Source organism: Macrobrachium nipponense, chromosome 2 (genome assembly GCF_015104395.2).
Source record: "Macrobrachium nipponense isolate FS-2020 chromosome 2, ASM1510439v2, whole genome shotgun sequence".
In the NCBI taxonomy this organism is placed as follows: Eukaryota; Metazoa; Arthropoda; class Malacostraca; order Decapoda; family Palaemonidae; genus Macrobrachium; species Macrobrachium nipponense.
The window spans coordinates 10154466-10178199 of NC_087201.1; positions in this window are offsets into that span (position 1 = coordinate 10154466).

Below are 23734 nucleotides of genomic sequence, written 5' to 3' on the forward strand. Positions count from 1 at the left end.
ATAATTAATGATGTCTTGTTAAGGCTTTTAATGTAAGTATAAAAACCACATTAGTCTTGTAATCAAGAACCCAGCTGCAAACTCATTGGACCATAAACGTAAGAAAGGGCAGATACTGACATTTGTCATCCCCGGAACGGAGCGAAAATAAAGGAGTTTTAGGGTAGAAGAGACTCTTTATTTAGCCTTTGAAGGTAACCCTTCTTGGAGAAGACTACTCGGAATACAAACCTTGTTCTCCAACCTTGGACTGTGCCATAGCCATTGTACCATGGCCGTCCATGGTCTTGGGTGTGAGTTCCCTTGCCTGAGGGTATATGCATTCGGGCATTTTTCCTCTGTTTGGTTCAATTTCCAAAAAGTGTGTAGGAGAGGCTTTCATACATGTCGACAAGTTTGCGAATTCACAGCTAGCCCTATTTTCCTTATGACCCCTTTTATGCATTAGTATGATTCGTAATCCGTGTGATTTGAACTAATTTTTTTTTTTTTTTATGTTGCGTAGTTCACAGTGCGGTGTGATTAGGTAAGCGGTGCCATCAGTGAAAGCACAATTAACATGCTCCTCGGACTGGTCAACATAACCAGGTCTGCAGCATTATGACAGTAGACCTAATAGGCTCAAGTCATAACAACATTTTCAAAGTAGGAATATGAATTAAAACAAGTTTTCTTTGAATGTTTAAGTTTATGCTATGCTTAAGCTGCCTGTCTGTATGCTGCAAAATGTTCATAGGCCTAAAGAAATCATCTAAACTTTTTGAGATGTAATCTGATACTAATGAATTTATTTGTAAAGATTACCTGTTCTTTGAGGAATACGATAGGAATATGAATTACAACCAATTTTCTTTGATTTTTTAGGCTGTGTTTAAGCTGCATGTATGTTGCAAAATGATTTATAGACCTAAACAAATTTCTAACCTTTCTAAAATGTAATCTGTTGCTTATGTTTTTATTTGTAAAGATTACCTGCTCTTTGAGGAATAAAAGATGATGATGATGATTTTGATTATATGGAGAAGATGGCTATTAATCGAAATATCATATGTATTAATATTAAGGCGTATGGAACACTTGATTTTCAACTTGTTTAGAATATTATATTCTTAAAAGTCCTTCTGCTCGCTTTTGGTGTATAATTTATTCTTTCATAACGTAACTTGAAGTGCAAGAATGTATAGATAACCTCATTTGCCTTCTTGCCAGAAATTGTTAATAGAGAGATGTGACTGTTAAGTGTAAAGTGAAGAAATCTAACACCTAGGCCTAGGAACAAAATCTTGGCTTTGACAAAAGAATAATTGCATATGCAAATATTTGCTAGTATGGCCATCATTTCTTGAAATATTTAAGAATTATAACAAATGAGTATATATGAAAATCTTAATATTCCTCTAACACGTACAAAGTAAATGTTTTCAAGATAATTTCATTGTCGCTACTCAGTGTAGACCTACTTATGTTACATCGAGTGGTCGTTGTTGCACCGACACTAATGATACGTCACACACGCTCCCCTCACACGTTGATATTGGTGGGAGCATTCTAGTATATATATATTAAATTACACTTTTTTTTCAGTGTTGAGGTGTAAAAGCAATCAAGTAGGACTATTTCAAATTTTATGTTTTCTTTGTAAGAAATATGAATGTTATGACAATTATTTTCGTTTTTTGTATTAACATTTGAACTGATGCTTGATGACGACTTCATTTTAGTCAAATGCTTCAGCGATGTGTGAACGAAAGTTTTGAAAATGTTTCAAAAGATTTTTTCTGAAATTTGGCTACACGTGACATTTTCTTACAGTTTTGCAATATATGACAGATTTCACTCTTATGAAACATATTATGGCCTTATTGTATGATGCAATAATCGCGTTTCCGCATTGAAATAATAGATATATACGGAGCATGCTAGTTGCCAGTTAGTGAATTTTGAACGAAATCCTATGGAGTCATGTCGCATGAGATTTGAGCATCACTGTATGTGTGGGTGCAAGAGTCAACTGTCTTTGATGTTTCTAATGGTTAACTAAACCAAAAATATATTAACATGCTCAAGAAATTGAAAACCTGATAAAAACACTTCTGGAGTGAAGGACCTCATGGATCTTTGTTATATAAATGAAGAGTTCATAAAATGTTATGTAATCAAATAAAGCAGTTTGTAAAATTTGGCTGTTTTATATATTCAAATGATCAATAAATATGTATTAACATGAAAAAAAGGATAATGTAGTTATATTGTTATAGAATATCAAATTTCACTTCAGAACAGAAAATTCATGCGATTTTGTAACACTTTCCTTATCTGGTTTGTGTCGAAAATGTGCCTTAATTTAACGTCTTCCTCGATACCTTTGATTCGCAGTAACGTCTCTCCATTATTAATTCAGGCAAATGGTGTCTGCATTTTGACGTATGGGAAAGGTGCTTGCAGGAATATGAGAGGAGACTCCATTGGAAGGCGTCCATGCAAAGACAAACGATAATCAGGACGACTTCAAAAGCAACGATTTGTCTCAAGTCCGTTCAAAGAGGACATTATGAGTCTATAGTCTCAAGTCTCAGAGAAACTGGAAGAAAGCAAATGGTGTTTGTATCACCTATTTCAACTATTTTTCTTCTTTACTTCTTTATTATTTGTTTGTTTGTTGAACAGATTACATACACCCAAGTAACAATGGAATGCCACCGTTTATATCCCCCCCCCCCCCTCTCTCTCTCTCTCTCTCTCTCTCTCTCTCTCTCTCTCTCTCTCTCTCTCTCTCTCTACAATCGCACTGACTGACTCCAAAAGTGTATCCAAACTTTGCATTATCTTTAGCTTTTTTTTATCTTTTTCTTTACTCAGATATACTATAAAAAAAATTACGCTGTTTAGGCCTATGTAGTGTCTATCTAACAATATACCTTTTCCTTCTATATTAGCACAATAAGAATAGGTCTATGGACATTTTGTGGGTCACTAGTCCCATTATTTTCTCCTCCCAAGAGAGACTTTATGAGAGAGAGTCATCCTTGTCAGCTGTGATGTCTTTGGCACCTCAATCAATTAGAGGCTTTGAACGACTAAGACCTTCCTCATCTTCCGCTCCTCGGCCTTCTTCGGGAAATCATTAATCTTTGCCAAAGGACGATTTGTCAGTTGGTCAAAGGCTGCTCTCTCGCAAGTGCAGAGATCATTTGCCTTAATTAATTAATAATGTAGATGTTGTTTCGAACCTGTCGAGGAAGACGTTAAATGAAGGCACATTTTCGACATAAACCAGATAAGGAAAATGTCATAAAAGTGCCTGAATATTATTGTTCTCAAGTGGAATTTGATATTTTATAACAAAATACCAAAATACATACATTATTCTTTTTTTGTTTTTGTTTATTATATATTTATTGATCATTTAAAAATATAAAAACAGCCAAATGTTGCAGATTACTTAATTTGATTACATAATGTTTTATGAAATTTTATTTAAATAATAAATATTCTTGAGTTCCTGCATTCAGTTTCATAGCTCACCCTATAACTTTTGTCACGTTCAATATATTTTTGGTTTCAGGAACCGTTATAATGCACTTTGACGTTACGTTTTGTCAGTTGCAGCCTTGCATATAAGTTAACTGATTGATACGATCAAATTAAACTAGAGAATGTACAGTCACTATGATGTTCAAGTTCAACAGAGCAAAAATGCACAGTATTTCTTGGGGATCATCGTCTTTATGATATTTGCAGTATTTTGTTTATGTTTTTATGGTCATCCCCAACGGGCTTATAACAAACACGCCGCAAAGGTGGGTACATGGATATATACCGGGTTCAGTTTTACCCTCGGGTTTCACTATCTAGGAAAGATTAATGTGACTTTTTTTCTGCGAACTTTTCTCCAGTGATATTCTTACCTGGATTCCCCAGTGGATATTCAGTAAGTTTACAGACTATTGAAAGCTTCTTTTTTTTTGTCAGCGACCCAACCAAGTAATAGTACGATCCAGTGCTGAATGATTCCCTAAAAATCTGAACATCGCTGACCGTAGCCACTGAAATGTTTATTGCATAAATATATCAACCAGTCTTTAGATATATCATTCAAGCTTCATCGAAGACATCTTGGGTCAGAGAAGGGGCAGGACACTTGCGTGTATCAACACCCTTTCATTGCGATAAGAGAGACAAAAGGTGAAACCCGTATCATCACTCGGAAAAAAAAAAAAAAAAAAAAGGGAAAAGGTACCTGGTAGATTTCATTATGGCTTTCCTTTTCTTTTCGCTTAACCGGGGAGTAAGCCTACAAACTACTTTGTTGTTCTTGTTCTTGTTTAGGGGGTGGTAGGAAAGGTCTATGGAAAAGTCTAATAAGGTATGAAAAAGTGTTTCGCGTTGAGCTATAGATACAGGAATTTCAGGATAGGATATTTCTGATTTATCTATTAGAAAGAAAATGTAAAAAATAAGTTATGTGCATGATAACCAGCAAAGAGCAATTATTTCTAATAGGATATAGTGTATTTATTTTAATTTTCGTTGGTGAAACAATGCTCTATTTGACAGTAGATTCTAGCACGCGCCCCGAGTAAGCTGGAGGGCCGGATCACGCCTTTTTTTATCCTCTAGAGACAACGTTGTTACCCTAACCTTCGTGAGTATTTCATTGATCAAACCCGTAACCCAACTTTTTTTCCCCGGTTTTTTATCATTTTATGAAACATATTTTTATACTATGTCTCATTCGCTGTCAACGACGAGTATAAAAAATATGACAGATGAATACAAGAAATAAAGCGAGCCCATTTTTTTCAAGAAAAGTTTTAGTATCAAGGTGACAGACGGCTCAGAGTTGTCGTACTTTACAGGAAAATGAGGTAAAGCGGGTGAAGATCATTATTCTTCTCATATCTAATGCAGGAATTTTGTTAACAAAAAAGTATTTCTAACAGTAACATAATTTTAGCCTGAATAGATAAGTAAGCATATAAATCAGTTTCTAAACGCAAAGGAATCCTTTTCGTCTGTTTCTTCTGATGCTACGTATAAACGTTCTATCTTTCAATTAAACTATAATATTCTACGCAAACCTTTAATACAATATATATATATATATATATATATATATATATATATATATATATATATATATATTTGTGTGTGTGTGTATGTATGTATGTATCTATAATTATTACGTTTTTAAATTGGCGAATTAAAAGAATAAAAAAAATCTGAAAGAAACATTTTCGCTCTGAAGAAAACTTCAAGCCTCAAAGAAAAATGGCAAAGCAGGTGTTGAGAAACGATTGCTTATTATAGAGATAATTTACTTAAGCTCTAGAAAAGAAGATACAATAAACTGTCAACCGCTAATAGAAAAGTGACGGAGGTTTTCGTATTTATGTCGCAAAAAGGGTAATACTTCATAAGAAAAAGGAATAATGTAATGGGAACTGCGCCGACACGCTGCGTGGAGTTGTGATCAGTATAGGTACTTATAGGAAATAAGAGGCGGATAAGGGAGCCAAAGGTATGATCTTGTATTACTATGGCTTAGAAAAACACAAAGAAAATTAAATAAGTTGTCTGTTAATTTCTGATTTCGTGAATAAAGGCCGACAAAATAAGAGAAATAAATTAAAATTCTTCCTTTCCTCCTAAATTTTTGAGTCAGCGCCCCCCGGGCCCCTTTTTTTTATAATTCCACCTCCTCAGGAGGGCTTCCAGCGAGGCGGGGCTGCTTCCAGGGAGAAGAGTGAAATATGACCTCGACCGAGCGTTCTGAAGGGATCGTTTCCTTCGAGAAGAATTGCTCTCTAACTGCTTCCAGATCCTGGGAGCAGAGCAGAACTCTTTTGGATATTGGAGAATGCTTAGGCAGGATGGATTGTATGTATACGCCCTCGCTTTGTCTCTCTTTCTGTGTGTTTGTGTGTGTGTGTGTGCTCGCGATTGTTTCCGAGTGGTATATTCCTCCCCCGCCCTTTTTGAGGGTGTGATGGGATGGGGGGAGGTTACTGATGATTCCAATAAAACCGAGAATTGTTCGATTTGCAAAATCTCTTATCGTAACTCTAAACAGGAATTGAGATGTAAGCTACCCACGTTACTGAGACTGAAATCATTGCCATGTCCCAAAACTTGACTTTTCAATGATATCTTATATTCAGGACCTTTCCTATGATGAAGTTTTGTGTTTTCTTTGCAAAACACAACTGCATTTCCTTCAGGAATGCTACTGGAGGCAACGTATGTTATTCTTTAACTCACACTTTAAATCTAGATCTTTGATAAGGGAGGTTTGACCAAATATCTGTCTCATCTACTCTTGATCTTCGCTTGATGATATTATGTAGACTCGACTCCATAGGACTCTCTGTCTTGTTTTTATATCCTCCCTGAAACTTTTTTCAATCTACCTGACACTTTTGTTTTTTCCTAATTAAAGCTTAGATAAAAGCAACATCAAAAGTTATTTCACATTACCCCCACATCCCAGTACTTCTCTTTCAGCAGACTACATTACATACTGCTTGTCAAACTAGTCCTTACAGATTGCCTGGGAGGTGAAGAGGGAAGGGTAGGGGGAGGAAAATAGGAGTGAGGAGAGGGGGAAGGGAGGAGAAGGATGGGGATGGGGAGAGGAAAGATAGCGAGGAAACGGAGGGGAGTAGGGAAGTAGTAGGGAGGTTAGCATGAAAGGGAAAGGGAGGAGGTTGGGGTATCTTATATATAAAACTGATTGTTTATATGTTTGTCCATATGTTTTTGCACTATAGAAATCCATACTGGTTGACTGATCTAGAAAAAATTTGGCAGGAGGCCCTCATTTGACCCAACTTAGGTGGTATGGTAGGTTTCAAATCCTTACTCCCTTGGTAGTAAGCTGGAGAGGGGGAATATATTTATATACTAGCTGACCAACCTGGCACTGCCCGAGAAAACTCTGAAGAACTTGGAAAAAGTTCCTGCACCTTCTTGTACTGACTGCCCCTTTTATCCAGGTATTGCTGTTCTGGCTATCCTTATTATCCAAATATTACTGTACTGATAGTCACATTTATCAAGGAATTACTTTGAAGACTGTCACTTTTATCCAGACACTACTCTACTAGCTGTCATTTTTATCCAAACATTATTTTGCTCGCTGTCCCATTTATCCAGGTATTACAGTGGTGATTGTCCCTTTTATCTGGGTATTACAGCAGTGACTGTGCCTTTTACCCAGCTAATACTGTGCTGATTTGTCCTTTTATCTTGGTACTACTATACTGACTGTCCCTTTTATCCAGGTATTACTTTCCTAACTGTCCCTTTTATTCAGGTTTTAATCTGCTGACTGTCACTGCTATCCAGCTATTATTGCGTTGAGCATCCACTTTAGCCAGATAGTACCAGTGTGACTTTTCCATTTACCCCCTACTAAATCTAAGTACACCCCCTGCTACACCTAAACACATCCCCATATTCTGCATAGTAGGTCGCAAGACCTACTATGGTTGTGAACAAATTTCTAACTTAAAAAACTAAAAATTTCTTAAAAGTGGTAGGATACAGTTAATCTATTGCTCAGTTTTCTTGCAAGTTCAGATAAGTATTTGGGTTTTACATGTGCTTAGCTACCTCCCACTCAATTAAGATAGCAGAAGTTCCATTAGGCTGAGGAAATTAATGTTTATTCTATCAAACGGCAGTAATCGCCATTAAAACTAAAGTTATAGACTGGTATGGCGTCTTGATGTGTTTTACTTTAGAATTTAAACTTCCTGAAAATGGGTTAGGTTTGTGATTAGGTTAAAAGGTAAGTATATCTTAGTTTTACCAGACCACTGAGCTAATTAACAGCTCTCCTAGGGGTGGTCTGAAGTATTAGATATTTTTACGTGGCTAGGAACCAATTGGTCATTTAGCAAAGGGACCTACTGCTTATTGTGGGGTCCGAACCACACTATATCGATAAATTAATTTCTATCACCAAAAATAAATTCCTCTGATTCCGTGTTGGCAGAGCCGGGAATCGAATTTCTGACCACCGGATTGGCAGCCCAGCGCGAAAACCACTCGTCCAGCGAGGAACTTCTGATCAGGTTGAATCAGGGGAGTTTTGGCCATATTAATAAAGGTTTTTCCCGAATTAAAGTTTTTAAGCGTGAAGTTGGCGTTAGACTTCATAGAATTTTCAGAGGATTCAAGCTTGGCATTTCCTTTCTCGCAACCAAAAATTTCTAGTTATAGGGTTTTAGGAGGCTCCCTAAATGCACTACGGGTTATTTTCAATAATAAGCTTGCCTACCCATTAGCTGATCTCCTGAAACCAGAGTAATGTTTGGAGTTATGTGCAAAATTTTCCCCAGACAGAGATTGTCAGGAGTAATGTTTGGAGTTTTGTAGAAAATTTTCCCCAGACAGATTATCCAGAGTAATGTTTGGAGTTGTACAAAATTTTCCCCAGACAGAGATTATCCAGAACATGCAAGACTTCTGCTTTGGAAAGTCGCTGCCTGTGAAATTGTTCAGGGTTTCCTCACGTTATTTTTCACCATTTTTGATAACAACAACCGATGGCAAAAAGGGGATGGCGGAAAGTGTCTCCAGTTCGACAAAATCCTCTATAATTTTAACTGGTATTGTAACCGATAGCCCTCACTTTCCCCTTAATTTTTTTTTATATACAGCCAAAGGTAGCAAAATTTAAAACTCGGTACTCAGGGTTTATGTTTCGTTAAACAATGGAGGAAAAATGGAAGGGTAAAGGGCATCTTATTTACAAATCCTCTCTCTCTCTCTCCTCTCTCTCTCTCTCTCTCTCTCTCTCTCTCTCTCTCGTGCGCTTTGTAATTTTCAAACATCATGATTGAAATCAGTTCAATAAAAAGTTTGGCATTCATATTTACCATTTTTTTATTTTTTTTTCTATTTTCTCCCCCTGTTAAAGTGATGGTATCAGAAGGCAGTAGCCATGATTCTATCCGTTTGAAAATTATTTGATAACCGAGTTCGTTGAATGCCAACGTATTTCCCTTTTAAAGAAAGTGGATGGGGGTCTCAACAGTAAGCTGCAGTCAATGGGCATAAGAATGAATTCCTGGAAAAAGAAGGCATTAATTAGTTTATTTCGTTCCACACCCCCTCTTTATACTCACTGGCTCTGGTAGGTAACTCAAGGACCCAGAATGTTCGCCAATGTTGGGTGTTCAATTCGTCCTAAATCGTTCTTTGCAAGTTATTCAAAACAAATCACTGAGAAAATTAGTGGTTGTGTAATTCCCACGTTACTTTTGCAGCCTTTTCAGAGGTAGATTACTTTTCTAAGTAAAGTCCTTGTTATTATTTCAAAATAGTTTTAAATCCTTTATCATGAAGATAATATCTTCATAATGACAGGACTAACATACTACATTAAATACAAAAACGAAACTTATTAAAACTTTCACTAATGGTTAGCATTACTACCAATCTACGGGCATAACCAGCCCCATTTCACGGTCAGAACCAGCTCTGTTTCAGGGAATCGCTTCTCACCCCCACTCCCTTCGGAGGCGGGGGGAGGCAGGATGAAACCCTATTATAAACCATCTTAGGGATCCTCACTATAACCCTGCCAAGTTTCATGCCCATCGGACCAGCCGTTTGGCCGTGATTTAATGACAGACGGGCGGACAGACATAACACCCATTACAGTAAGATATTGGGATTTGTTTTTGCTAAAAGATGATAGATAGTATTTGTTGCAAGTTAGGAAATCCTAAAAGAATCAGTTTTTTTTTTGTTTTTTTTTTTTTCAAAATCTACCATTCAGTGGCGAAACACACTCGTGAGGAAAGAGTCAGTGATTTATCCCTTGACAATCACCTGAAAATACAAAATGTTCAGAAGCTCACTTTTTTTGGCAGTGAATGCTAGGGATTTTAATAGCTAATGAAAACGTGAGGAACTGCTGGGAAGCTGTAATTTCATCTCTTCATCGAAATTTAGTACATTCTCCATACACATAGGTCTTTACTGTACAGCAAAGTTTTCATAAAACATCCCACAGACAAGGACTCTTAACTTGAAAATAATTTCTTTCTTTTTCGAGGGCTTTCTTCTCTCATTCTTCTTTCTTTTACCAAAAGCTACTAAAACACATTCAAAGACGAGATTCTATAATTTGTATAATGAAAGTCCTAAGCTCATTTTGGTATATTTAAATTTTTTTCTATTTCAAGACTCTTTCATGGCTATGTTCATTTTGTAAGAATCAAGGTTTCATTTGCAAGAAAGGGCGATATTCAATGTAAAAACAAGATGGCATTAAAATACTCATGCAGACAATTTCCTGGATTATTTATGAAATGAAATATCTGTCTCTGTCTATCTCTCTCATTCTCTTTCTCGTTGGTGGTAAAGAAAGTCATAATGATTTTCTTGGTCAGATTTAAGTTGGAACTATAGACAAAATCATTTCTATTTTTTTTTTACTTTCAAAACAACGAGAAGATATGAAATTCCTTAGCCTTTGATGTGGATTTATTATAAGATTAATGAACATGCAATATATTCGTAAATTATGGATATTAAATTAATCCGAAATGTCATTCTTGGACTCTATACCATCACACCTGAATAGATCATCATGTTGCCTGATAAAGTGAATCAATTTTCGCGAATGCAGACTTTTCCTTACTGTTTTATGCCTCAATTAGCACCAACAGAAAATCTAAATAATTAAATTTACTTACGTGAGGTCAGAATGAAGATCACTTTCGTTTCTCATGAGTACGACCTTATGAAATAGTTACCATGAAACAGTTACGATAGTAATTTCCTAAGACTATATCAGATAATTATTTGTGAGTGCAATTTTTTGTCTTGCCCTTTTATATTCGAAAAGTTTCAAAATGTTTTTTTCAAAGGCAAAATTTATGAACTTAGAGATCTAATATAATTATTTTACTACCTGTAATTTTTGGGTATGAGCTGTATACTAAGTAGTTAAAATTTAAATCGAAACCCTTCTACCATAAGTTAGAATGAAGCACTTTCTGTATAATGGGCCTTATGGCGTCGGCGCCCCCCTTTAACGATTATTATAATACTGACAGAATATTAATAATATGATTTGTAAAACATTTAAGAAATTTATAGCTGTAGGAAAACTGTCAATACCTTTTTTGACGAATTCGGTTTTAATCTGAAGTAAAAGCTGAAGAACCTGCCATTGAAATAGGTTTGGATTTGCAACATACATAGGTTCCCTTTTTGATCACAACACTATATTTCTTACAAATTGCTTTATCAGTAAACCATTCACTTTTCATTCTTTGATTTATTGGGTCATTAGGAAATTAGATTCAATTTCTTAAATCCAAAATGCAATCAGAGTGATTTATTAGGATGGGGAGTCCAAGTAAGGGAGTTCTATGTTCCATTTCAATATTGATGAAAGAACTTGATAAATCAACTAGCAGATAATGTAATTCATCACAATAATTGTAAATGCTTTTTGACTATTTATACGCATATAGATGTACCGGGCAAACAGACAGAGATGTACACACACACACACACACAGACAATATATATATATATATATATATATATATATATATATATATATATATATATATATACATATATATATATGTATATATTAAGTAATATATAGATATAATATATAATTAGATATATATATATATCTATATAGATGAGAGAGAGAGAAGAGAAAGAGGGAGGAGAAAGGACGAGAGAGAGAGAGAGAGAGAGAGAGAGAGAGAGAGAGAAAATAACTCGGACAGCAATTCTATCGCTCCTAGTACCTGATAGGTCTATATAAATGTGTATAGTTTATCAGAGTATATCCAAAAATTTCAGAATACCATAAAAATCATTATTCTGTGTAATTGATGAAGGCACCAAACTATCTTGATATTTATAATAAATATGGCATAAATAAGATATAAGCAATTTCGAGGTCAAACTAATATTTTTTTCATCATCCGATAGATTTCAACGTTCACTAAGGTCCTCTCCAGCTGTACGAGAAAAAAAATTACAAAGTTTACAAAGATATAAAGGTACGTACACATGATATTTTGCATACCCCGGGAGTAAGCCTACAAACTACTTTGTTGTTCTTCGTCTTGAGGGGGTGTTGCAAAGGTCTATGGAAGTGCCTAAATAGGTCTGAAAAAGGTGTTTTGCTTTGAGTTAAAGATACAAGAATTTTCGGATAGGATATTTATGATTTACTTATTAGAATGAAAATGTAAAGAACAAACAATGTGCATTATTTTTAATAAATTATTGCGTGTTTATTTTAATTTTCGTTGTTGAAGCAAGGCTCTATGTGATTGCAGATTTTAGCACGTTTTAATTTACGTCAAAAGTTAGGAATATAACTTTTACAACTTATGCGTGAAGGGAAAGTCTTGCACGCATCCCGAGCAAGCTGGAGGTCAGATCACGCCTTTTTACAAGGGCAATTAAAATGGAAACCTTCAGTCCTTGGTGTCTTCCTTGAGCATCACCATTTCTTGAAGTCGTCTTCTTGTCATTGTATAGGAAATTAAGTCATTTGGTGGCAGAAGGAGCAACTACTAAAATATCTAATTGTGGGTTGGCTGTCAGGCATATCAACTGGTCTGTGAGAACATCTTCGTAGGTGAAGAAGGACTTGTTTGCTTGGAAAGAATCCAACTATCTGATGAGTGCTCCAGTGTTCCCCTTTCTTCGGTATTAATTAAAGATAATCTCTGTATCTTATTCAATAGGCAAAAGGTAGGGAAAATAAACAATACGATCAGACGAACCTCACCTTACATTTACTCAGTTATCGCCTCATCTGACCCACGATGTGTTTTGTACTCACAAGAATTCTGCACTTGTTCGAATGCGCGCGACAGTGCATCATACTGACCTAATTTGATCTTGACCCCTCGATTCCATTCTGCCGTACAGGAACCTCAGGTGATTCATCATTGACTCCTATATTTTTCGTTTTTATTTTTGTTGCTCTCATATTAACGCAAACGTTTCCTTTGACGAGGCAATTGCTGTTTATTTCATTTCTGGCAACAAAACATTCGCCTACAACAGTCAAGCTTGAGTCTTTTGTATCCCTAACCTAAAGCTCTGGCAACGACTGTGGGACTGGCTGATAATTTGATATAGATTTGTCAGAGTATATCCGAAAAAAATTTAAAAACGAGACGAAAATAAATAATCAGAGAAATGACCGAATACACCAAACTATTTATATATATAAAAGAATGCGGAAACAGAAAAATAGAGCAACTTCCAGTTCAAGCTAAATATTTATCCAAGTCGTCTGACGGTACGAATAAATTGAGAAAAATTTCCTTTGACACCAAAAATATAGTGTCGTCAATTGCTGTTTTTATAAATTTCTGGAAAAAATAAGATTCAATACTATATTCTCTGTTGAAAAATGTAATCTCTAGTTAAGGGGTACAGAGAGCTCCTGACAAAATATTCTGCAGTTGAGTTAAGTTATAAATCAGGATTATTATACCCTATCAAAAATACTATTCTTCATTGTGTTAACATCATCCATGAAAATAAGTTAAAGATTGTTCACACGGTAAGTCATAAACAAAACATTCTATGAAGAGAGGCGAGTGAAGCATGAAGATGGATATAAGGGTGCGGTAATTTTTCGATATGATATTGAATTTTATCATTATACAGACAAATCATACGACCCGATTCCACACGGAAAGGCAGAAGTTTCCCTTCCTCTCTATTGGGTCGTGATTTGTTTTATGATAGCCATTAAACAGCACTGAAGGACATTTTTCCTTATTAAGGCGAATTGATGAGCCAGGAGTGAGGTCATAAAGGAATACAAAATGAGCAACATGAATCCCTCCTGCATGCTAGGTTTAATGATTGCAAAAATCAAAACGAGGAAAAAGAGAAAGAACCCAGGAACCACATCTGAATGGCAGTTTGTTTCCATGTTTATCTGCGTACTGTTGAATTGCTAAAGTTATGCTTCATAATTTCCGCAATCCTGAATAAGAGGTAAGGATTAAAATTCATATATACTGACGATGCGAATTAATGAAAATACCTACGCGTCAGTTCAGACTCGGCTTACAGAGTTTCATACAAGTGATTAGTATTTTTTCAAGATTTAGCCAGAATATTCGGTCATCATAGAACGAAAACATAAAATAAAAACCTCTGATTCGTTCTTCGAGTGAATGGGTTCTTCACGTCAATATCAATATAATCGTGCATGGGGGTCTTTTCTCAATGTCAGAAAAAAGTTAAGTATATCTCAGTTTAAAAAGACCACTGAGCTGATTAACAGCTCTCATAGGGCTGGCCCAAAGGATTAGATTTTTTTTTTTCTTTTTTTTTTTTTTTACGTAGCTGGGAACCACTTTGTTTCTTAGCAACGGGACCTACAGCTTATTGTGGGATCCGAACCACATTCTATCAAGAAATGAATTTCTAGTCACCAGATATAAATTACTATGATTGATAGACGAGTACGGAACCCACTCATCCAGTGAGGAACTCACAATGGCAGAAACTTCAGTGATTCTTCCATATTAAAGTATTCATGCAGTATTCAGAAGTATAGCTGAAGAAGGTGGTTCTGAAGGTATTGAAAGAACAATGCACATACTGTCATTCAAAAGAGCAGAAAAATAAATAATCACATTGAAGACTCTCACGAGAGTGAGGCCAAACTAAAGGTGCAAGTCAATATATTCTAGATATCAGAGAGAAGTCTTTATTCCAGAATCTAAAATGGTCACCTCACGGCAAACTAGGATGTGTATATATATATATATATATATATAAGATATATCATATATATATATATATATACACACACATATATATATATATATATATATATATATATATATATATATATATATGATATATATATATATATATATATATATATTGGGCTTGTGCCTTGTATGATAAGGCGCCCTATGAGGTAATGTTAGACTAGCGATAATCTTACGCTAAGTCGGTTGGTATTGCACTTCCATCTTCAATGGAGTGTCTGGGGGTTTGTAGAGTCATATACGAAGTCGGTATTATCTTGTTTGTTATTACGGACGATGTGTTAAACTCATGGTGAGGAGGTTCTTGTAGAAAACACGAAATATAAAAACTATATGTATTCTTCTGAAGTTTTACATGGTGAAGATCAGATATGATTGTACAAGTCTTCTAATAACGATAGCTTGATCGCTTCTGCCAATGATGATGGCTAATCCTATTCCTCTACATGATAAAGCTTAGGTATAGAGGTACAGGTCTTCTAATGACGATAGCTAACTCTGTTCTCCCTGTCTACCATCTCTGTTACAAGTTATGAAGGAACCGACAGTAGTTCGAACATATGAACATACATACAAATGACATAGTTTCATACGAACACACAATCAAATGAGACACGCTACAGATCACGTAGGCTGTTTGAATTATAGGTCGGGGTAGTTGTCTCAAGCAGGGAGCTGGACTAATGTTTATAAACAATTGAATGACTACAGGTGACGGCATGTTATCTTAGCCTACATACTTATGGTATACGTCATCTTTAGCGTCTCTAGTCTGATTACATTCCTGCAAGCAATCTTTTATATATATGGACTAACATTCCATATATTTTTATTATGTAAACACTTACATTAGCTCGGTCAGCTACCAAAACCAACCACTGAATATTACTCAAACTTGACTTGCATTTGACTTATAGGAGCATGTGATACAGACACTATGTGAATATATTATATATATATTAATATATAATATAATATAATAGATATAATATTATCTATAATTATATATATATAATTTTAGTTAGTAAATAAAAAATCATGGTCCCGGTTGTACCATGAATTGGATTGCAAGCTAAGAAAAAACAATAAAAACAATGATATTGGTAAAATAGAATAGTGATCACGGATATATAATGATACAGTTTTGCACTTCATCTCATTAAGATACATATGCTACAGAAAATACTAATGTACTCTGATAATTGCATAGAATGAAGATTAACATGATAAAAATCATATTTTTAACTGATAAAAAATTTCAATATATGAATTGATAAAATTATTAATGTTTATGCTGATTGATTCGTTGATTTTTATGCAAAATGTTATATATCTGATACATTAATCAACTATACTAACTCATATAACTGCAGATATGGTAAGATAAAAGGTAACAGATTGATTATAGGCTACCTGATTTGTTTATACATATGTATATGGATTCATATAATTATGATTAATATATGTGCACTTTAAATAGATTCCTATTGCGTACACGCAAAGATATATTTCGATTCCGTTATTTATGATCATTTATATATAGATTCCTAGTGCGTACACGCAAAAAATATATTTCGATTCTGTTATTTATGATCATTTATATATAGGATACATGATACTTTATATATATAGGATACATGACCGAGGTTATACTACTTCACATTTAACTAGCTTTCGAACCACTTTTCGTCCATTACACAGTTCCAGACAACCACCTATAACCCAATGAAACGGCCTATTTTCACAGGGTCAAAAACAAGGGGAAAATTTGAAAAAACCTGGGCGGGTCCAACGTTCTTATTTTTGCGCTCATACTTATTCTCTGCATCCAAAGCTACACGATTACGTTCGCGATGAATAAAAAAAAAAACATCCCCAGCACGAGTCCTTCGCCAGCAAAGTAGAGTTGAATATCCTTCGGGTCGTAATTGTCGGAAGTATGTCCCATTTGTAGTCGATTTCCACAGCCACCGGAGCGTTCCGCATTAAAACGAGATTAACAACGAGATACGGTGTCGGTCGAGATTAACGACGAGATACGGTGTCGGTCGAAGAAGTCCATGAAATTCCTTTCACATTGTAGGCGGTTGTTACTTGACTGTAGTCGTCCGCTGCGACGAACGATTTTTTGAAGTTGCGATGTGAAACTCTCGTACTGCAGGATACTGTAACCAGGTTCCATTAATCAGCCTGCAAGTGAAATTATACTTGTCACAAGGGCAAAGTAAATTCAGACGACATCCAAACTACAGGGGAGGGAAGAGAGCTATTTAGACCAGACTTAACCCACATGAGTTCGCTGATATTTTGGAATTCAAAAGAGTCCGCTGTACAAACTTTTTTATCCATGGCATTAACAATGAGTGAACCTATCCAGGTCTATGATGACTTGTAAAAATATCCATAATTATAAAAAATAAATAGATATCATTACGAATCTCAACAAAAGAAAATTCGATATTACTGGTAGTAAGTTACTAGACAAAGAAGTGGAAAACGGAGCTATTTGTAAGATTGCCAGGCAACATAAGAGTCAAAGAGAAGATTAATCATGATTCTGTATTTCTCTATGCTAACTGAAATTAAGTTGTGATAAAATCTGATCCTATGTGCCCCTAACAAAAGTTTCATATTCAATTTTCTCGCGCGCATCCTCTGAGGTTAATTGTAAATCTTTATTAATAGGTAGGAGATGCAACGAAAAAAAACCCACTATGTAACTAATTTCTAAATAAACTTTGGGTTTTTCAAGAAAAATGTGACATTTTCCCATGAATGTTTTACTTGAATTGTAATAAGCTAATGTTGCCAAGTAAATAATCCATATCCATATCGTGATACTTCTAAATGTCTATGAGGTTCAGAAAAAATTAATTCATTTTGATGTTATAGAAATTCTATTTCCTTATTTTGTTTATTAATTTTAAAATGATTGCAAGTTGCATTGCGCATACCGATAGACACTTGTACCTAAACGTCTGCCTTGCCCATGAGAAGTTCGGGCTAAGCATTCCTTTCTCCAGTCAATCTGTTTTGCAAGCAGAGACGACACACAGATGAAGCCTGTGTAAGCAGATTATTGAGGTTAAAAGGAACAAATGCTGATACGGCAATAATGACGTCGTCACTTGGCAGGAGATTGCTCTCAGCCAGCTAAGAGTTACGTTACTTGCTGCAATAAATACGACTTTAGGATAAATTTATTATCTTTTAATACTCGACCCACACGAAAAGAATGTCTGAAAAAAAAAACAGTACAAAATTGAACAATATATTAGTTCATGTTGGAAAACTGCATGATTATGTTAAATTTAAATATACCTTATTCAACTAATGAAAAAGGTTTCCGTACAAATTCTATATATATTATTAGCCCTGTATAAGATTCATATAGGATTATTTCATAGATAACATTTTCACTTCTAGACTTCCTGACTTTAAAATCTCTTTTATTTTATTTTATTTTATTTATTTATTTATTTATTATTATTATTATTATTATTATTATTTTTTTTTTTTTTTATTTTTTTTTTTTACATTGACTACGAATATAAATCACCGGGACAGACAATATGTCAGTAGGTTTTGATATGTGTTTGAACTTTTAGCTTATTTGTCATTACTAAAGCGTTAAGTTAGAGTTCAATTCTTTACGCATATATATTTGGATATTTAATTATCTATGGTTACGTTTTGCTTATTGATTTTATCGTGATTCCTTTTTTATTATAATTTGTAACCCTTCCGACTTCTTACGGAGTGTATTATATTGACTCCACTTGTATCCAATATTTATTTATTTTTTTATTTATTTATTTATTTATATATTTTTTTATATATTTGATAAATTAATGGTTGGCTTGAAAATATGTGGAAAAGTGTTTCTAGCGGCGTACCGTATAAGGCTACTTGCGGCATCAATTCTATAGATACAAGATATAAATTATAAAGGTATTTAAAACCGCGAGAACCGCTATAATCCAGTTCGGATCCAATATCACGAGTTGTAACTCGTAAGACATTGACACTTCCTATTTAATTATCCGGTATTCTACCAAAACCGATTGACTCTGGGCGATAAAATATACTATTGGTTTTCTTAATGGATAGGAATTCACACAACGTGTTAAGGAGATTATTATTGATTTCACACCCGAGTCACAGATTATTATGTGTTGAATTCCATGTTTACTGATTTAGCACTCATAAATATTCCTAACGCACTCCATTGCGGTGTTTGTTTTTAGTGCTATTAATTCTATATAACGTGTCAAGGAACTATTAACACTAAGAAGTGTTTATTCCCTCTGTCAGACTCGTAATTCCGTTAATAATTCTAACGTATATTCTTTCAAGGATTGATTTGGCACAGGATAGGCCCTTAACTGACAGGTGTCTTAGTGTGTCCCTTGTTTTCATGACACGTGTTACAATCAGTTATGTGCTTTTTATATCTGTAAGCATTGTAGGCCAGTAAAACAGTGATTTGGCTTTCTGTGACATAGGAGGGAACCCTGGATGACAGAATGCAACCAGTTTATGACGATTGGTATGAGAGAGATTATTACTACTACCTGGTCGTTAGTCCTCTGCTGTGTTCTTCGGGTTTTCCTCGTCACAGACCTACATAGAACATTACATTTGATTACATTATTCTGATACACATACTATAAATATACTTTTGCTTTAGGGTTTCTGCTTGAAGTGTTTATTGTTTTTGCCTAGCCACTGACCCTGTTTCCGTTTCGAAGTGTTTATTGTTTGGTGTTTATTGTTTTGCTTATCGCTGTTGACACTTGCTTTGTTCAGTTTGTAACAGTTCTGCGCTTCCGACCAGATATTCAATGCTCGCGATCTCTTGGGTTAAGGAATTTTTCTTGTTAGATACGGTTTCAACAATAGGCACGGAGTTTCTATATCTTTTAGTCCAATTAATGGTTCTTTGCTGTATGGTGCGGGATTGCGGGATAATGCGTCAGCTATGATATTTGCTTTCCCAGGTAGATATCTTATCTTGGCTCCAATAACCTGAATGATCATTTGTCACCGAGTTCCTTTTGGACTGTGATTAAAGCCTTTGAAAAACTCGGTAAAGGACTCATGTTCAGTAAGGACTTTATCAGGATAGCCATAGATTATGAACTTAAAATGTACTAGTGTTGAAGATACCTAGCCCTTCCTTGCCTATTATGCATATTTACTTTCAGAGGGCTTTAGTTTACGTGAATAAAAAGCTATAGGAAAGAACTGTTTATCATATTGCTGAAGTAGTATCCCTCTTCACCCCTTGGTCTGAGGCGTCTGTTGCAATAAAAAAATTCCTTATTTAAATCAGGGATTTTTAAGTTAGGTGAGCTGCATATTCCGCTTTTAAGATATCGAACGCCTGTTGATGCTTTTCAGACCATAATAAATCTACGCTCTTCTTCGTAAGATCTGGTTAAAGGAGCTGTCATGATTGAAGAGTTACATATTTACATACGATTGTAATACCCACTACAGCGCAAAAGTGCTGTATCCCCCTTTTACGTTAATAAGTACCGGAAAGTTATGAATAGCCGACACCTTACCATGGGGCTACTTTTAAGACCTTGGCTAGACACATAAAAACCTAGATAAACATGTTCGGTTTTAAAAACTCACATTTAGCTATTTTAATCTGAGATTATTTGTCTTTGTCTCTGTAGGCACTAGCTCTACTTTATGTGAATGTACTTCTAAGGTATTAGAAAAGATTACAAGATCATCCATATGAGGCATGTAGGTTATCCCCTAAAAGTCTCCAAACACTATATTGTAATTGGGGCGCAACGTAAGCCGGAGGCATACGTAAAAAATTGATAATGTCCCCTGAGTGTGCTGAAAACGGAGTATGAGGTACAATCACTTAGGTAATGGTATTCTGGTAAAAGCTTTTAAGTAAGTCCAAGCTGGTGAAAAAATTTATTCTAACCTAACAGAGATAAGATGTCGTCGCTACATGGCACTGGAAACTATCGGGAGTCGTTTCCTTGTTTAAGCGACAGAAATCTACGCAGATACGCGAAATCCGAATATCTTTTTATGGCATGACATTTGAGGGAAAAATTATATGGGCTTATTTGATTCCTAATGACTCCTATTACTAACATTTTTCAACTTCGTCATTTATCTCTATTTTGAAATTTCATTGAGAATCTATACGAAGGTACGTAAATATCTTTATGTTTGTATTATTTATCCTTAGACCGTGTTTTGTGTTAAATTACATCCGTTTTTTTTCCCAAAGATCACTCGGCTAGTGGAGAAACTTCCTGGTATTCAGGTAAAAGATAAAAAAAAAATTTCTGCTGAATCACCTCTGCTTGAATGACTTTACGGATATTACTTTAGATAGATTATCAGAGAGATTCATCTACGACTGGTTGGGCGTGATTAAAAATTAGCAACAATAAAAAATGCGATATTTATAACTTCCGTATCCACGATATGTATACTTTTAGGGCTTTGTTCGCGGAAATCGTTATATTTCAGTGTCGGGAAGGATTAAAATTTCATTTCCCAGCAAAGTCTTTTTACACGCACAAGACATTCGAGGGAGCATGCTTCTCGAGATTTTGCGTGCAAAGTGCGACTGCGGTTGTGCGGAGAAATTCTGTTGGTCATTTGAACAATGTTACGATTTATGAGACAAATGTATAGTTCCTTTATATAAGTTATTATTTGATTAACTGTCTCATTTTTGTTCAAACGGATTTTAATATGTTTGAAGGTTTTATAGATTTCCCTTTGATAAACACGCCTTATTTTGCAGGATGTAAGTTAATATTTTGTATACCCCTAGATGAATCTTACAATTACACTAGATACAGATCAATGTTTTTTATAACTATAGAGGTATCTGTAAACGCTCGCTTATCCCCCGGGACTTTCATCATTAGGGAAGTTCGAACAACAGACGGTGAGTCCGTAAATACAGGATATTACGTTTACTAAAGAAATAAAAACAAGATATTCTAATTTTTACGGCGCGTTACAGTTCGGGCTTTATCCCACCGACTTACTAATAATAATTACGTTATTAAAAAAAAAAAAAAAACGAAAACCTGCTCTTGATTACTTTATACGGTCGTGTGTTTCATAGGAAAAATCCTTTTTAATTCAAAAAAGATATCGTATGTATGAACCAACATCTCTTTTCCCCACTCTGCTAGAGTCGCTTATTGTATGGAATTTGCTATGCTTTGAACACTTCGGCAGTTTTTTGTTTTTGACTGACCTTGACCGCTTGACTAGGTGACACAGTCACCGAGTTTGCTTGTTTGATTCTGAACGGGCTACTGTTTCTATTTTTTTTTTTTTTTTAATAATTAAGATCCTTCTCTTTTTTACCATCGGCAACGTATTGTATGTTTTTGCATTATGTTTGCTGTTACGTATAAAGCAATGAATGACGAACTATTAGGAACTGAGCGATTACTATAAGACAAGTTATCACTACTGCATTCAATATTAACTGTTTGTACTTCATTCTTTGCTAAAATTTGAAATAGTGAGGGATCCTGGTCAGCGCATTAGCCTGATGAAAGTTTTTTACAGACATGTTATTCCTTGCAATCCAGCCATATTTTAAAAAGTTAAGTTGAGTCATTGAGGTTCGATATTTTATAACTCAAAAAACTCAAGGCTCAAAACTGCGATCGGGACTTGCAAAGGAGCATTTATTGTCATGACCCGAAATAGTGTTACCTCTAATTTATATAGATTTGTACGGGTGTTCCACTTGTTTTTTGTGTGTTTTTCTAATCACTACGGTGCTTAACGACCCTATCCATGCATCTGTATAAATACAGACGTCCACTGCGTAAACGCATATTCACTGTTTAATATGATTTGTTACGTAAGGGATTAATAATCACCCAAAATGATAAAATTAACATAGTATATGATTATGATATTTCAGTAGAACTTCTGGAAACAGACACTCAAAGATAAAAACTCGCAGTAGCAATATCTCAAATGATGTAGATAATTTCTGTAAATAAAATAAGATTAAGAATGTCTCGTAACTCAGCCACAGGAATAACGAAATTCGACCTGCAAAGGAAACACTCAAAGTTACTCCAAATGAATAAAAAAATTGTACTTAGCTTGCTTTTGTGGGAAGTCACGGTGTTCCGAGTAATAATACACACGGCCTTGGTCCTCCTTCTCTATTTAGCGGATGACCTGGTTTGGCTTCAGTTTCCCCCGTGCGCGTTGTTTCGATGATTCGAGCCCTTGAAAGATCCGATGCTGCAGACGCGTTCAGTTTGTTTCTTGGAGTGCCGGAAACGCTCACTAACGATGTTTTCTTGAATGATTCTAATGAGAGACGAAGCTTGCGTTGTCGTAGGAAAAAGGACACGTCGTTTGTTTCTTGAAGTTATTCACTAATGATGATACTAAGTTGCTTGAAGAATCTCTTGCTTTCGTCGTCGTTAAAGAGTTCTTGTTGTTTTCTGAAGTCGCTCACTAACGATGATACTATGTTGCTTGAAGAATCTGCTGCTTCCGTCGTCGTTGACTTCTTATGATACATGATTTATTATTCTGGTTTTTTCTTCGTAGGACGTTGTAGAGTTCTTCTGGTACGCTGGCCACCAATATTAGGGCTTGTGTCTTGTATGATAAGGCGCCCTATGAGGTAATGTTAGACTAGCGATAATCTTACGCTAAGTCGGTTGGTATTGCACTTCCATCTTCAATGGAGTGTCTGGGGGTTTGTAGATCATTTACGAAGTCGGTATTATCTTGTTTGTTATTACGACGATGTGTTAAACTCATGGTGAGGAGGTTAGATTGTAGAAAACACGAAATATAAAACTATATGTATTCTTCTGAAGTTTTACATGGTGAAGATCAGATATGATTGTACAAGTCTTCTAATAACGATAGCTTGATCGCTTCTG